The following is an 18,682-nucleotide window of genomic DNA, read 5'->3' on the forward strand; positions in this document are numbered from 1 at the left end:
TCCTTCAACGGCAAACAATCAATATTCGATGACCCCAAAGACTTGGACTACTTCATCTCTGAGATCCAGTATTAGAATATCACCACCTGATTAGGTTCCTGTATTTTTCACTAACCCCTCTCCACTAGAAAAGTGTCATGTTCTTTCCAATTGGGTAAGATACTAGCAAGTTAGCTATTAATCAATAATAGACAACCTTCATTGCTATTTCCTAGATTCTCTCTTCTCAACGACTAGACTTTGCCCAAACGCCTCGAACTCAACCTTACACTGAAGTTAGACATAAGTGTCAGCATTATGCTATTTCACTACTGCTTACCATCCACATTGAACATTTATCCCATAAACTCTACAGATCGCTTACATCATGCATCACCGCACATCCTACCTTCTGCTTACTAACCACCATCAAACTAACAATGTTTGTTGCTAACATTCATCTCTAACCTGTACCCCCTAATTACACCAGACTTCCACCCTCACCACATGATTATGACCTGTGTTCTGTCGCACAGGATGATGGTTTCATTAGTGATGTTACTGAGTTGTAATGTTGGCCCCTACCACTATTTGGTGCCTCCCTCTCTCTCCTGCTGCCCTACATTGGTAAGATCTATCAAAGTCTAATTTTTTATTTGGGAACTGCATACCAACCCATCCATGTCATAGTAATCAGGGTCTTTCTACGTGTAATTTGTAATTTATAAGTGTTGTGTACCTTTCAGGTAATTCTATCAAACCCATGTTCTAGGACTCCTTTAAACACTTTGTTACTGTTGCTTGTTATGCCAGGGTACATTTTGTATCATATTCTCATTATTTTTGTGGTGCTTGATGTTGACATTTAGTTCCCGTTTCATACTTATATAGGTATAAGCCTCAATTATTTTACATCAATACTACATATCAAGGCGTAGCTCCACAGCATCATTGCCTTTAGGTCTTGCCCCATGTGGCTTCCACCTTTTATCCTATGTTTTCTTGTGGGGGTGGTGGGTTAGGATGGGTGTTTTATCTTCTTAGAATGGGGTTTTATATTCGGTTTTATTCTCCTCTTTTTCTCCTCCGCTTTCACATCTCCCTATCTCATCCCTCTCTCTTCTCCACCTACCCAGCCCACCCCTCCATACAAAATATTTCCCTGGTGCCCTCCTTTTATCCCAAAACTCTGTTACAGGATGGTCATCTCATTTGTCCCTTCTGACAATATTACCCAGATGTTCCGATACACTCATCATTACAACCTTACGTAAATGCACGGCTTAAAGATCCTCTCCCTCCTGTGAAAAGACTAAACACCCTACTAAGCACCAAAAAATCCTAGACTACCTCCACAAATTATAGAGAGACATTATACTCCTACAGGAATCCAAAACTGAACTAACTGGGTGACTTACTGGACACGTACCCCAGCCTTAAAAAAGAAAAACTGAGTTGTCACTCTTTTTCAAAATATTCTGGACTACATATTATCTCCTCTGATATGGACCCAAAAGGCAGAGGACTCATATCAGAATGCAAAATCAAAAAGATAATTGAGACATTTATGCCATAAACATGTATGCCCCTACTAATGACCACCCCGATTTCTGGATTCGACCGAATAAAAAAACCTCCTCCATCCCGCCAGACCTAGGCTAATTTTAGGCTGCAACTTTAACCTACCACCTATATTTGTATCTTAATAGAATTTCCAGCCACACCTTTAGACCTAACAAGTCCTTCAAACAGATGTTCAATCTCTGTAACAGCCATAGATTGGATGATATCTGAAGGTTAGCTAACCCCACTGGCAAGGATTATACTTCTCCCATACTCACAATTCATTCTCTCGAATCGATTGCATTCTAGTGGACGAATCACATGTGCCTAACACCTCTAATCCCACAATTGAACCAACACTTACCTCTGACCGTGTTTGCATATCAATCTCCTGTAACATTACCCAATCAGTCCCAAAACAAGGTCCTGGAGAATGAGCAATCTCCTTACTGAGGACCCTTCCCCTAGAGAAGCAATTAAACAATAAATAATACATTACCTAAATCTTAATTACAACTCAGGCCCTAACCCTTAAATAATATGGGACACACTTAAAGCAATCATCTGCCGTCACATGATTAAACTCATGACCATAAAAAGCAAACAGGATAACTTATGATTAGATTACCTAGAAGCCAAGATCAGAACCCTTGAGGGGAAACTAAAACAAACCCCTAGCAGAACACAATTAACTCATCTGACAAAACTAAAATACAAATATAGTCAAATTTAATTAACAAAGCACACCTTATTATTAACAGAAACAAAGGCATCACATTCAGTGGCCACAATTAAGCAGGGAAATTACTTGCATCTTTCCTAAAACAAATTACAGACACCCAAAAATAACTTCCATTATCAATAGTAATGGAATACCCTTCAATAAAGAAGACGACATTCTTGCCAAATTTTAACAATTCTAACAAGAAATGTATCTAAAAATAACTATACCTCATACAAGGAGTGCTTACAACACCTTAACAGACTACCTATTCCAAAAGTGGACGAGAAAAAAAGACACTCTTGATGAACTCATTACCCAATCAGAAATGACAAAGCCATAAAATCATTCAAACCTGGAAAAGCTCCGGGCCCAGACGGCTTCCCTGCCAACTTTAATCATACATGTGACTTTATCTTAATTAACCCCGCAAACTATACATGTCACAGCGTTGTAGGCTACCTCATTGTTACACCAAAAGACGGGAGGATCCATCTAACTCCAAAAATGACTGTCCTATTTCGCTAATCAACATGGATTGAAAAATATATGCCAAGATCCTGGCCCTCAGATTGGAGTTTGTCCTCAAAACAATTATACATCATTCCCAAACAGGATTCATTAGAGGTAGATTCAGTGCAGATAATATCAGACTATTTGGTCACGCTATAGAGAAGGCAAACACTGTCACACATCCAGCATCTTGAATAGGTTGAACGCAGAAAAGGCCTTTGGCAATTTTTCCTTGCCCTTCCTCTCTGCGACACGGCCTTCAACATTGGCCCAAAATATACCAAGATGAGTTTGGCTTTATGCAAAGCCCTTAACGCTAAACTCAATATTAATAGAATCTCATCAAAAAGCGTTAATCTGTACCAAGGAACAAGACAAGGATACTCACCCTCTCCCTTACGTTCCTACATTTGTCAGAACCTCTACTCATCAGCATTAGAGAGAATGAGGCAATCCCAGGGATACCCTTTTCTGCAGGCTCACAATAAATAGTGCAATTCAAAGATAATCCTTTAATTTTCACAAACCAAGCAGACTGCAATCCCTGCCATAATATCTACAATTACCGATTACACTGAATTCTCAGGCTTTACCCTTAATAAAGAAAAAACAGAAATCCTCTCACTCAACATTCACTGCAACAGCTTTATATTAGGAAACAGTGGGCTCAAGTGGGTCCAAAAAAGAATAAAATGCTTGGAAAAGTAGCTTAGTCCAGACTTAAAAGAATAGTTCGACCATAACGAGAAAGTAACCTTATCTAATATTAAAGACCTCCTAGGACAATGGATGATTAGATTCATCATCTAGTGGGGCCGTATCAAAACCATTAAGATGATGATTTCGCCACTTATCCAGGTTCCTATAAGTATTTCACTGAACCCCTTATAAGACTCCTTCTTCACCAAAATTGACTACCTACAACTTTCTTTGGAACTCTAAAAGACCACAAATCACTCTCAGGAAGACTTTAGGAGGCTCAAATCTCCCAGATTATAGAAGATATGAAATGGCATATTTGGCTAGGCAAGGACACCTCTGTCTTAACTCTGTCACAATTCAATCTCCAACCTGGCTTAAATTAGAAAAGAGTCTCATTTTACAGCTCTCTCTCACATCTGTACCTGCGAGAAAAAGATAATGGTAAAACACTCCTCCCTCATCCTTGCTGGAACCTCTGATGCACTCAGGAAAATCGACATCAAACATACGAATACAATTAAGAACTCTACTTTAGCCTCACTATGGCACAATGACAATATCAGAAAAGATTTGAAAATGCTATACCTTGTAAACTGGGCTCTAAAAGGTATTCTTTACATCGAAAATGTAGGGACCCCCTTGTACCCCCTACTCTTCTCTCACATCAAACACGTTTTAAGATATTAACTTCTAAACATTTCCGATACTCATAGTCATCTTAACTAGACACAAATCTTGAAAAACACCAGATGTCCAATCCGTGCTAAATAAAATAGCTGTTGGTGGGCACATAGCCTCCAAACTATATGCCCTTTTATCAGCCAATCATCTTCCCAGATGAAACCAATCCATGCGAAATGGGTGCCCCTACTAAGTACTACTCATTCACTTCACCCTCAGATCCTAAACTGGCCCTCCATTTGGGCTAACCTAACAACCAACAAAATTGCCCCCTCCATTGCAAAATGCAGATTTTGGTCTCCTTACATGTCCCGGGGGAGTCCCTCCAAACTATTTAAACTTGGACTCCAAGACACATATCTTTGCCGGAGTTGTGGGAAATATCCAGGTGATCTCCAGCACATGTTCCTTGCTAATGACTTCTGGACTGAGGTCAGCACAAATATATATCAAATCTTACACACTAAATGGTCACCTGACCTCTCTTCCAATTGCTCTAGGCTGTTTTTCCAATGAGGTAACCTATACACTGTTCTACATATTCTGGTAACAATATGTCTCAAATCCATCCAATGGAAGGAACTCTCCAAATTGTCAATCCATACATGGTGGACGTGGATTCAATTCACCACCGACAATTACCTAAAGACCTTTTTGTGAAAAATTCAGAAAAGAAACTGAAAAGCTGGGCATGACTGGACTCAGATGCCTTGTACTTTGGGGCTTATACTTTCCATACAGAGCTTAAACTCCAATAATGATAATGAATACATACTGTAACTTTTATATACAGAGCCTGATTTTGCAATTCACACCCAATATGCTAAACAGTTGTTTCTGTTTTATTGCATTGTTTCATTAAAACTCAATACAATCTTTCTGAAATTAAAATAAAAAATGCTATGATAATGAGAAAAGCAAGTATGGTGGAAACAGCAAAAAACCAGCTGCAGCTTTTGCACTTTTAAATGCAGAGAACCATGCAATTACCAATTCATAGTGTTACTGCAATTTTTCCATACATCTCTAAATGAGGGCAGTACTGTGCAATGCTGAACTCAACCACCAGTATTGGTGTTACATTGAGGGACTCCATCCCAGGACTTGTCCTCCTCCTGATGAATACCTTGTTGAAGGGTGGGTTACTGAACAGGTTGGCAGTTGTCATCCTCCACCTTTGGTGGTCACTGTCATGCACTTCATGGTGCATGGTTTTGGAACTCCTCAGAGTTGATCACTGAAGTGGTTCCCTTTGCAGTCTGATGGTCTAGGAGTTTCCATCTGAAGGAGCTCATGATTCCTGTTCCTCTCCCTTCGTTTGAATTTCCAAAAGTGAGGCAGGATTTGCAAGGTCTTTCTATTGTACCTGTGGAATCAGCAGCTCTTCCTTTTTGGTTTTGGCTAAGGTGGCTTTTCTTGTAGCTATCACCTAACCTCTGCCAAAGGTTTGGGTGATTTGGGCTTGCTTGTAGTCACCCCCTGTTCACTCTTGATGGTCCTGGGTTCATCTCCAAAAATCGCTCTCAGTTCCATGTATTCCCTGACATCGCTCTCCCATCATTAGATGGTGGAATGATGAAGGGTTGCACTGGATATTTATTTCTTTGTCCAGATTATTGATTTTCCGTTTTTCTGATACCTTATTTGTCTCAAGTGGCATGTGTTCATGGGGGAGTTGGAAGTCCTAAGCCACTCCACTAGGACAGTGACCTCCTGGGCTGACTCAAGTAGTGTTCACTTATCTGAGATTTGTAAGCAACTACTTGAGCTTATCCCCATGCCTTTGTGCCCGTTATTGTCTTGATTTGTGGGACTTTGAAGGGGATATTTTGGTTCTGTGGTGTTATGTGATTCTTCATTGCAACTTACTTCTAGTGAAGGCTTTGTTTGGCTTGTCAAGATGGATCCTTTTTCCTTATCATAACTACCATCAGTTTTTGACTCATTACACCCTCAAATGTATACAGGCTGAGATGGCCAAAGGGATAACGTTGCTACTACTTAGTGGTAATCTTCATTATACCACGTCCTAGTCTTTCTTGTTACAGTCCTCTTGCCACCCTCCCTCTTTTTTTGTATTATCCTTGGGCACTTTCTGTGGATCATGGGTGGAGTTCTTACTTCGTATGCTCATCTTTTTACCAGAAGGGGGCAGGTGAATTATAGGAAGAGGCAGCATTTTTTTTTTATAGAAAGCAAAGAAATGCTTTTCACAGATTTATATTGAGAAAATCCCCTTCTTTTCAGCAGCATGACTATGGGCATCTATTGCTAGGGCAGGCGCCTCACATAAGTAAATCCACTGATCAATATATGATATCAAACAGCAGGAACATGTAGATACATTGTATTTGTAAACAGAAATGCATGTGCATCAGTGTCAGTATTAGGAACGTAAAAAACATGAATGATCTGCAAAGTGGCGTCTCACAAAATGTTTGGGTTCCCCCTTAACCCCTGAACCACAGAGACTGCCAGAGCCACTGCAGCCACAGTAACTCAACAAATTGCAGACAGGGCTGAACCAAATATGGCACAGTAAAAAAACAATGATGCTCACTGAGGTATTTAGAAATGCTCTAAACAGGAGCATGTAAGAATATCAGGTTTTTATGAAAATTCACTTTAAGGTGTAGATGATCCTCAAATTAACCACTGTTAAATGAACTCTCAGAAATTAACAACTAAATAGCCCTTTAATAAAACATTTCCCAGTAGTCAACAAATCAGAACACTGGATAACCACAGTGTGAAACGCAGCAAGTTATCTGAACCCTGTGTACTAGAGGTGGTGGTATGTAGCACTCTATATTACTTAACCACTCATTGGTCTAAATAAACTCCTCCTTCAGTCTAAAGAATATGTTTGAACACACAAGATTGAAGAGCACTGATTGTTATGTTCCAAATAGGTACCCCGATATAGGCTCTGGTAGTCACATCACCTTTTACCTATATTCTCCCCTGCCATTACACTGAATAACGGTTCTTAGTACTGACCTTTTAACTAGTTACGGTAATGTCCAAAGAGGACATGGGTTTTTCTCTGAAAAGCTTAAGCCTCATTCATTATGCATGAGGATTCTTGGAATCACAACAGGACAGCAGGTGTACCATCTACTGCATAAAAAAGATGCATAAGGGTCATTCCTTCCGTCATCCTAGTCCTACATGACACAGCACGGTATATCCCCGGTGGTACCACTTTGTGTATATATACACCATTTCTTGCTGAAAGAATCAGTGGAGAAAAGGACTTCTATGCCGACACACTGATGCGAGACGCTAAGGCTTCTGCACACAGACACTCCAGCTCGCAGTGTTCTGACATCGCTGCGGGGTGTCCATCTCGAGACCAATATGGGATCCCACAGTCTCTCACTTCAGGTAATGGGGTTGACTTTATCTTAGAGGGATTCTTGGCTTTACACCCATATATATGCTAGGTACACTTAGGTACATCTAGTTAGGATTGCAAATTAGGAGTACCAACCTTACTGTCATGTATTGTATATACCTGCCTGTTTACATTGTTTTAACACAATGGTAGCGATTTACCATCCTTTTACTCTGTTAGTACTTATAATCATTTATATCTGCTACTGTCTCTGTCTAGGGGTTGTTTCAGTACACCTACTTTACACTAGAATGACGCTGATTCAATAAATGCTTATTGAAAAACGTCCCCACCGTTTATTCTGTGTGTTGCTCTGAGACAAAGTGAGCATGAGCGAAAAGTATTACTCTGTTTCCACGATCCCTGATGGGACAGGGTTGTCATGTCCGATAGTTGGCAAGAACTATTCTCTCCTTGGTAAGAAGGGTTTCTACTGGCACTGTGAGCTGGCTGCTATACAGGCTAACATACCCGATAAGGGTGTCTAGAATCAGTCTAACACCAATCCTATAGTGTATGTTGTCTAAACGCGCAGATTCTATATAGGGTTATAGGAACTACATGACATGATAAATTAAATTATGTACATTTTTTGAATTAACAAGCAGAAGTGGGATGCAGCGATCTGTGGAACTACACCACCCAGCATCCACCACACTGAGACTATGCTGATAATAGGATTACAAATCAAGAATGAGCTCTCTGAATATGCTATTTGTGACATTAATTCCAATGTGACACTGTGTTTTTACTCAAAATGTGACTGGAACTATGGGCCTGGTTACGACATTGGCAGTTGGACCACCACCATGATCCAATCGGTGGCTGTCTGACCACCGACAGCCGATTTGTTCAACTCCTGTATTACAATACTCGCAGTTGGACCAACACGAGACGGACGCAAGATTACCGGGATTCAGGATCCAGACGGTGCGGTGGTTGGAAGTGCGTCTCTGAATGGCAGCGGTACCGAGGCAGGCACCGCCATCGGGATTACGATTCCCTTTCTGACAACCTCTGCATGGTGGGGATCCCACCATGTAAAAGTTGTTGAAAAGGGATCGAGGGTCCCTAAACAGGGCCCCTGGGTGTCAGAGCCTGGAGTGAAATGTGCCGGGGCACATGTAGTGCCCCCCTACATTTGCACTGTTGTGGTTGCATTTTGTGCCATGCCCAACATAGTGCATTGCACACGGTCCACTGATGTGCTGAAGGTGCTGCATGGTGTTGGTATCTGCTCTGGCACCTTCCTGTGGTAGAGGCATGCCCCCGTGCTACTGCCAAGTTCCAACCACCAGCCCGGCAGTCATATCAAGATCTGATGGTCAAACCGCAAACATCGTAATTTGGCCCAAGTTCTTTTGAACATCGACAAGAGATGCACTGACAAACTATACATCCCCGGAGTGAGGTATGAAGTCAATGCACAGTTGTCAAGCCAATAACAGCTGTCTGCTCAAAAGGGTTAATTGATAGACCGGGGGTATGTGTGAGCTATGTGTGAGTCCTTAAAAACGAGATCACTAAACACAATTATAATAATTTATGTAAACGGAGAGAAACAACATGTGAAAATCCACACAGGAAAATCCACGAAAGACAAGATTCAAAGTACAAACAATGAAGATCTATCTAGAATTTGAAAATCGTTTTAGAAGGCAAAAAGATATATCGCTAGTCAGTCAATTACAAATATGCTAAATGTAAATAATATCATTGTCAGCGTAAACTGACCCAGAATCTAGTCAATAGCCAGAACCAAATACAATCTAGCACAAAGTACATCATGACCAAATTAGTCATAAGGACTGCTAGGTTCAGTGAAGGAGAAAACATGAAAATATTCTAAAGATAGTTAAATAATTTGCCAAACATGGAGTCTGCTCTGTAAGTACATGGTGACAATTCTGACTCCTCTCCTGAATGGAGAGTTTGTTATACACTCTCAGGCAGAGAAATCATGGTCAACAGAAAGCACATCACATGATAAAAATATTTTTCCTCTACACTAATGAATAGACCTGCATTATATTCTATACAGAAAATAATACCACATTCAAAATATAAACAGCACCTCAATTTGGCCTAGGGAAGGGGGCTGCAATTGTACATATTCAAACTTTTTCTTTCCTTCTGGACCATTATGAACATAACAGCAGCATTTTTTTAAAACTCTTTTATTAAAGAATTGCTATGTATGCAGCAGATACAGTTGATGGATTAAATGTAAGGTATATACAGGTGAAAGAGAAGGTCAAATAACATACAGGAAAGCAATCACTGGAGCTTGTGGAGACTTGCCAATGTACACATGAACACTCTGGTTCCTGTGTGTTTACTGGCATCTGTAGTTTGCCAACCCACTCTAGGCCTTCTCCCGTTTCTTGGGGCAGCCCCTGCTTTGATAGATTGTGTGTTCCACACGGTTGCATAAGTCTCCCACTTTTCAATGCGGGGTAACAGCAACATTTTAAAGTCATTCAGTGCAGGAAGGACCATACAGCTAACTGAGTTTCATTCAATTAATAGAATACTGAAGGCAATATTATCTGAGGCTCTTGGTACACAGGCAGGGAGAGACAAAAACATGACGTGTATTATATATGTAAGGTGCAGGATTTTGAAAACACAGCAGCTAGCCCAATTTTTGCTAAATTATGAATGTTAAAATACAGTGCAAACATTAAAATTGTGTTTAATTAGAGTTGATTTCATGATAGGATTATTAATTTTAAAGTTTGAGTCCACAGAGCCAATCCAGAATAGATTGCCCTACTGCAAAGGTAAACACTGAGGGCCTAATGGCGAGTACCGCAGTCCTCAGGACCGCCATACTTGTGGTGGTGGTCTGACTACCACAACCCTGGTGGTGGGATTGCTGTATTAGGAGTGTGGTGGTGGGACTGCCACAAGACTGCCACCTCTGCCGAGATCAAGGATCCTGCTGGAGTGGCAGTTTCACAGTAATAGCAATATGCTGGCAATGCCGATGCCAGCACCACCGAGCATATTCTGAGTTGCATTTCCAAAGCCCATTTCAAGGGTGGCAGACATGCAAGTAAGGGTGCCCTACCAGGGCCCCTGCCACTTCTGGGCCTGATGATGCATGCGGGTGGGACACGTGTTGTGCCACCTGCAATTGCACCCTAGTTCCTGCACAGTGTGGCATGCACATCATGGTGCATGCCCCACCATGCAGGAACGTGATGCAGGTGCTGTCACGGTGGAGGTCTGCTGTCAAGGCTCTCCTATGAGGTTAACTGAGTCACAGCCTTGAGACTGCACCACCCCCTCGCTCACCTTGGATTTAAGTCAGAATCCAGCAGGCGGGTGCACCACGGGCTTGGCAGTCCCCAGGCAGTGCAGAGGTGGCAGTGCTGCAGGAGAACCACCAAACTCTTAAATCGTCCCCTTTATGCGGAAACTTAATTGCCAACAGCAAACAGTACGAGTGAGCAAGCACAAGGTGCTCACTGGCCGATTAACACTGTCAGTCTGTTGAATGTGACAGGCCAAATGCAGTCAGCCTACAAACCGAGCTACAGGAAGAAATTTGCCACAACATAGGAGAGATTTGCCCGTAAAGTAAAACCAAACCAATCAAGCCTATGGAACCAATTGTAAATATTGGAACGGTAATGTCCTCGATAAAACCGTAGGAACTTTTATTCTAACTTTTTTCTGACATCCCTCTCCCTGCAGTCCCCCTGCAAACGTTTGATTAGACCATGAAGGTGATTAGCACACGGTAAAGGTGACGGGAATCTAAAATTAACTCATACGAATCACCTCTCCCCTTTCTTTTTTTTCTACAGAAACACACTTTGGGTAGACGTCTAATGTTATTGTAAGTATGTACAACAGCGCAACACGGAATACATGTGCATTAGTATCCAGGTCAGGAGATAAGATCCAGATAATAATAATAATTGTTTTATTTGTGAAATCATGCTTGTGATTTTCATATTTGTTGCGAATTTGCACATGTATATGTTGATTTGCAGTGAATATATGCTTGTGTTTCTGTTAAATGTGATATACATCAATTACTATCTCGATTTGGCAAACTGCCATTCCTTTGAAATAATTTAATGTGATTTATAGAAAACGGCACGTGCAACATGATGATGCCTGATTATTTCAAACAGATGACAATCTGTGGCGAGCGAGGGTGCATAGTATTTTGATAAATATATTATGACCCTTCTCTCACCTTCCTAAACAGGATCCCTCTTAGAAATACAGCGGAGACGCTCCCAGGGACACACCTCGTCCTTCAAAGCTTGGAGTAGTCAGGCGCTTGCTCCGATGTGTACAATTCTAAAGCACAAACAGGTGGACAGGCACCGTGCCACGGGAACAGATGCGTCTAAATGGCCATTGAGGACAGGGACATTTAATTGGAAGTATGGCTGGACTTCCTACAATTGTAGTTAATGAGATGCACCATTATAGATGCGGGTATGGGGAACAGAGAAACTGTTCAGATTTAACAACCGCTGCCCAGAATGCACCTCATGCTGAGTTTCTAACCATGCTATTGCCAAATGGAAGAAATACTGCAACTTTCATGCGAACCCAATTTTTAGTTACAGCGGTCCATAGTACTACTAAGCAGATTTACATTCCTCTGTAGGTTTCTAGGTAACGAAGAGGTTAGAGAAACTGTTCCATGAATGAATGGAAACTCCATCCTGTTAAAACTGAGGTTGCAATTTAGTATGTATATATCTATCTATCTATCTATCTATCTATCTATCTATATATATATATATATATATATATATATATATATATATATATATACATATCAGTTACGTTTGCTTAGCAAAAATGAGAGCGCACTCGAACAGCAGCTGACCACAAAGAGTCTTTATTCTCCACAAACGGATATTCAGCACTCTGAATTTTAATTGGCCTGACGCGTTTCGGAGTCCTTAATCTCCTTCCTCATAGGCTGAAATGGTTCAGGGTTCCCGCCATCACACAATCGATAATTAACTGCCTTCCAATAGGCTGCTCAAATGAGCTTTATCCCTCGTTGCATCATGGGATTTGTAGTGTGTGATTGGCGACCCCGATAATGTTACCCCAATGGGTTTTCTGGGCGCTGGTCCGTTCAAATCTCCAAGGACTGCTGTTCCATAAGTGAGGCTTGGCAGATTCCAAACCCCATGGCCCCGTTCACATCCATCGGGTGGTGCGCTCTCCACGGCCCAAGCTGCCGAGAATACATCAGTTACGTTTGCTTAGCAAAAATGAGAGCGCACTCGAACAGCAGCTGACCACAAAGAGTCTTTATTCTCCACAAACGGATATTCAGCACTCTGAATTTTAATTGGCCTGACGCGTTTCGGAGTCCTTAATCTCCTTCCTCATAGGCTGAAATGGTTCAGGGTTCCCGCCATCACACAATCGATAATTAACTGCCTTCCAATAGGCTGCTCAAATGAGCTTTATCCCTAGTTGCATCATGGGATTTGTAGTGTGTGATTGGCTACCCAGATAATGTTACCCCAATGGGTTTTCTGGGCGCTGGTCCGTTCAAATCTCCAAGGACTGCTGTTCCATAAGTGAGGGTTGGCAGATTCCAAACCCCATGGCCCCGTTCACATCCATCGGGTGGTGCGCTCTCCACGGCCCAAGCTGCCGAGAATACATCAGTTACGTTTGCTTAGCAAAAATGAGAGCGCACTCGAACAGCAGCTGACCACAAAGAGTCTTTATTCTCCACAAACGGATATTCAGCACTCTGAATTTTAATTGGCCTGACGCGTTTCGGAGTCCTTAATCTCCTTCCTCATAGGCTGAAATGGTTCAGGGTTCCCGCCATCACACAATCGATAATTAACTGCCTTCCAATAGGCTGCTCAAATGAGCTTTATCCTTTGTTGCATCATGGGATTTGTAGTGTGTGATTGGCGACCCCGATAATGTTACCCCAATGGGTTTTCTGGGCGCTGGTCCGTTCAAATCTCCAAGGACTGCTGTTCCATAAGTGAGGCTTGGCAGATTCCAAACCCCATGGCCCCGTTCACATCCATCGGGTGGTGCGCTCTCCACGGCCCAAGCTGCCGAGAATACATCAGTTACGTTTGCTTAGCAAAAATGAGAGCGCACTCGAACAGCAGCTGACCACAAAGAGTCTTTATTCTCCACAAACGGATATTCAGCACTCTGAATTTTAATTGGCCTGACGCGTTTCGGAGTCCTTAATCTCCTTCCTCATAGGCTGAAATGGTTCAGGGTTCCCGCCATCACACAATCGATAATTAACTGCCTTCCAATAGGCTGCTCAAATGAGCTTTATCCCTAGTTGCATCATGGGATTTGTAGTGTGTGATTGGCTGCCCAGATAATGTTACCCCAATGGGTTTTCTGGGCGCTGGTCCGTTCAAATCTCCAAGGACTGCTGTTCCATAAGTGAGGCTTGGCAGATTCCAAACCCCATGGCCCCGTTCACATCCATCGGGTGGTGCGCTCTCCACGGCCCAAGCTGCCGAGAATACATCAGTTACGTTTGCTTAGCAAAAATGAGAGCGCACTCGAACAGCAGCTGACCGCAAAGAGTCTTTATTCTCCACAAACGGATATTCAGCACTCTGAATTTTAATTGGCCTGACGCGTTTCGGAGTCCTTAATCTCCTTCCTCATAGGCTGAAAGGGTTCAGGGTTCCCGCCATCACACAATCGATAATTAACTGCCTTCCAATAGGCTGCTCAAATGAGCTTTATCCCTTGTTGCATCATGGGATTTGTAGTGTGTGATTGGCGACCCCGATAATGTTATCCCAATGGGTTTTCTGGGCGCTGGTCCGTTCAAATCTCCAAGGACTGCTGTTCCATAAGTGAGGCTTGGCAGATTCCAAACCCCATGGCCCCGTTCACATCCATCGGGTGGTGCGCTCTCCACGGCCCAAGCTGCCCAGAATACATCAGTTACGTTTGCTTAGCAAAAATGAGAGCGCACTCGAACAGCAGCTGACCACAAAGAGTCTTTATTCTCCACAAACGGATATTCAGCACTCTGAATTTTAATTGGCCTGACGCGTTTCGGAGTCCTTAATCTCCTTCCTCATAGGCTGAAATGGTTCAGGGTTCCCGCCATCACACAATCGATAATTAACTGCCTTCCAATAGGCTGCTCAAATGAGCTTTATCCCTCGTTGCATCATGGGATTTGTAGTGTGTGATTGGCGACCCCGACAATGTTACCCCAATGGGTTTTCTGGGCGCTGGTCCGTTCAAATCTCCAAGGACTGCTGTTCCATAAGTGAGGCTTGGCAGATTCCAAACCCCATGGCCCCGTTCACATCCATCGGGTGGTGCGCTCTCCACGGCCCAAGCTGCCGAGAATACATCAGTTACGTTTGCTTAGCAAAAATGAGAGCGCACTCGAACAGCAGCTGACCACAAAGAGTCTTTATTCTCCACAAACGGATATTCAGCACTCTGAATTTTAATTGGCCTGACGCGTTTCGGAGTCCTTAATCTCCTTCCTCATAGGCTGAAATGGTTCAGGGTTCCCGCCATCACACAATCGATAATTAACTGCCTTCCAATAGGCTGCTCAAATGAGCTTTATCCCTCGTTGCATCATGGGATTTGTAGTGTGTGATTGGCGACCCCGATAATGTTACCCCAATGGGTTTTCTGGGCACTGGTCCGTTCAAATCTCCAAGGACTGCTGTTCCATAAGTGAGGCTTGGCAGATTCCAAACCCCATGGCCCCGTTCACATCCATCGGGTGGTGCGCTCTCCACGGCCCATACTGCCGAGAATACATCAGTTACGTTTGCTTAGCAAAAATGAGAGCGCACTCGAACAGCAGCTGACCACAAAGAGTCTTTATTCTCCACAAACGGATATTCAGCACTCTGAATTTTAATTGGCCTGACGCGTTTCGGAGTCCTTAATCTCCTTCCTCATAGGCTGAAATGGTTCAGGGTTCCCGCCATCACACAATCGATAATTAACTGCCTTCCAATAGGCTGCTCAAATGAGCTTTATCCCTCGTTGCATCATGGGATTTGTAGTGTGTGATTGGCGACCCCGATAATGTTACCCCAATGGGTTTTCTGGGCGCTGGTCCGTTCAAATCTCCAAGGACTGCTGTTCCATAAGTGAGGCTTGGCAGATTCCAAACCCCATGGCCCCGTTCAGATCCATCGGGTGGTGCGCTCTCCACGGCCCAAGCTGCCGAGAATACATCAGTTACGTTTGCTTAGCAAAAATGAGAGCGCACTCGAACAGCAGCTGACCACAAAGAGTCTTTATTCTCCACAAACGGATATTCAGCAATCTGAATTTTAATTGGCCTGACGCGTTTCGGAGTCCTTAATCTCCTTCCTCATAGGCTGAAATGGTTCAGGGTTCCCGCCATCACACAATCGATAATTAACTGCCTTCCAATAGGCTGCTCAAATGAGCTTTATCCCGCGTTGCATCATGGGATTTGTAGTGTGTGATTGGCGAGCCCGATAATGTTACCCCAATGGGTTTTCTGGGCGCTGGTCCGTTCAAATCTCCAAGGACTGCTGTTCCATAAGTGAGGCTTGGCAGATTCCAAACCCCATGGCCCCGTTCACATCCATCGGGTGGTGCGCTCTCCACGGCCCTTGGAGATTTGAACGGAAAAAACATAGATTTCAGGCACGTTATAGTTAGAAATTAGCATTTAAAAAACCCTAGAAATTCACTGAAAAAACCATAGGTTTTAGGGAAAGTTATAGTTAGTTGGACATTGCACTCGTACAAAACCAGTGAAATTCCCCCTCTGACTAACCAGGCCTAGAGCCAGTGCTATGCTAAAAGACACTTAGAATACAGTGAAAACACCTACATACACTAGGGAACACTATGCATTGGGGTACCTCTGTGATTAGCATGACCTCCTCTGTAAGTCCCTAGTACATAATAGAGCAGGGGGATTAAAACTACCTCTTAAAATGCACTACGGGGCACTTTTATACAGTGGTGAAGGGAGGGGGTGTCCTGGCATGACATGTGTGTAAACATGCCCTGTGGCTGTTTTAAGTTGGGAGGTTAACTCCCCTTCAATCCTGATGGTCCCTGGGATCCAACTACCCAACCAGATACCTCCAGTAAGCGCCACAGAGCTGCGTTGCAGAGAGGTGTAAAAAGGGGCATGGCCTGGACCACCTCTCTGCAATGCAGCGCAGTGGCGCTTACTGGAAGCACCTTGTGGGCTAGTTGGTCCCCAGGGGTCCTCAGGATTGAAGGGGAATTAATTCCCAAACTTAAAACGCACCACAGGGTGTGTTTGCACACATGTCACCTCAGGCCCCGCCCCCTCCCTTCACCACTGTGCAAACGCGTCCCGTGGAGCGTTTTATGTTGGGGGATTAAGTCCCCTTGAATCCTAAGGGTCCCTGGGGTCCAACTAGCCCATCAGGTACCTCCAGTAAGCACCACAGAGCTGCGTAGCAGAGAGGTGTAAAAAGGGGCGTGACCTGGACCACCTCTCTGCAACGCAGCCCTGTGGGGCTTACTGGAGGTTCCTGGTGGGCTAGTTGGCCCCCAGGGACCCCCAGTATTGAAGGGGAATTAATTCCCTTACTTAAAATGCGCCACAGGGGGCGGGGCCTCTGGCACGATCGCGTGGATTTTGTTTTTTTAAGAAGGGGGGCTGTGTGGTCCCCCTTCCTTCTCTATTTTATGGGCCCCCATCCCCCAGGGCCTGACCCCTTTTTCTTTTTTTAAATGGGAGGGGGCCACGTGGCCCCCCTTCCAAGACCATATTTGGCCCCGGGGACCCCATGCCCTGGGGCCTGCCTTTGCATTTTTTTTTTAATTTTAATTTTTTATTATTTTTATTATGGGGAGGGGGCCACGTGACCCCATCCCCGGGGCCTGGCCACATCGTTGGGGACCAATTCCCCCACCGCCTGTGGGAGCAGGTATTGCTTTTCCACACGGGGAGCTGCTAAGAGGCAGCTCCCCGTGTGGAAAAGCAATCTGGTTTGGTTTTTGGTAGAGAGAGTAGGTTCCCTGCTCTCTCTTCCAAAAACCAAACCAGTGTTTGCTATGACAGGGCCCTGTCATAGCAAACTACAGGAGCTGGCCCTGGGGGGTGGCGGTCCCTAGGGCCATCATTGGCTCCTGGAGGGTGGCCCCGCTCCCAACATTGTGAAAGCCCTGGGGGGTGGTGGTCCCCGGGGCTCGGGGGTCCGTTACAGACCCCTGCATTTAAAAATTACTGCCCTGGGGAGGTGGCGGTCCCTGGGGCGTGTGGGGGGAGCCCCCCCACACAGGCCTTTTTATTTTAAAAACAAAAGCCCGGGGGGTGGCGGTCCCCAGGGCAGCGGGGAGGCCGTGCCCCGCTAATTAATAAATAAAAGCCCCGGGGTGGTGGTCCCCGGGGCTTGGGGGGCCTCCAAGCCCCCCCCCCCACAGATTTCATAACAAGCCCTGGGGGTGGCAGTCCTCGGGGCTGCAGAGGAGCCATGTGCCCCCCTGCAAATATTCATGCTTTGCCCCGGGGGGTGGCGGTCCCCAGGGCAGTGTGGGGGAGATTGGGTCCCCCACACACCTTTTTTTGCATGCCCCCGGGACCTAGCCCACCCGGGGGCTTTAATTAAACGAAGCGTGGGAGTCCGCGCTGAGTTTTTTTTCCGCCGAAATTGGCACTGGGTGCTTGTATCTCACCTATTATTTTTGTTAATGCTTTTTTTGTTCCTTGGGGTCCTTGTCGGACCCCCTGAGCAGGCCTAGGGGATCAGGGTGTTTCTCAAAAACCACTGAACGGATTTACACCATTTTTTAAAAGGACTTTCTGAGCCAAGCAGTAGCTTTCTGTCAAATTTGGTGTAATTCCGTTCAGCAGTTTTTGCTATAACTGTGTCTAAACTTTCCTATGGGAAATTGATTTTTTGATCTCTATTTTTTGATTTTCTCAGGAACTACTAAACGGATTTACACCATTTAAAAAAAGGTCTCTTTCTGAGCCAAGGGCTACCTTTTTGCAAAATTTGGTGTAATTCCGTTCAGCAGTTCGGGCTGTAGCCTGTTCCAAAATTTCCAATGGGAAAAAACATGGAGTAAACACTTTTTGAGACCCCCCTTTTTTCTTGGCCCCCGCTTGATGAATCACCCCCAAACTTTAA

General features: G+C 44.1%; 1 protein-coding gene across 6 annotated transcripts in view; it reads right to left on the reverse strand.

Moving 5' to 3' along the window:
* LAMA2 (laminin subunit alpha 2) overlaps positions 1-18,682 on the reverse strand; it is a 3,129,796-nt gene that overhangs the window by 1,928,938 nt on the left and 1,182,176 nt on the right. The window lies entirely within an intron of this gene.

Source organism: Triturus cristatus, chromosome 6, assembly GCF_964204655.1.
Source record: "Triturus cristatus chromosome 6, aTriCri1.1, whole genome shotgun sequence".
NCBI lineage: Eukaryota > Metazoa > Chordata > Amphibia > Caudata > Salamandridae > Triturus > Triturus cristatus.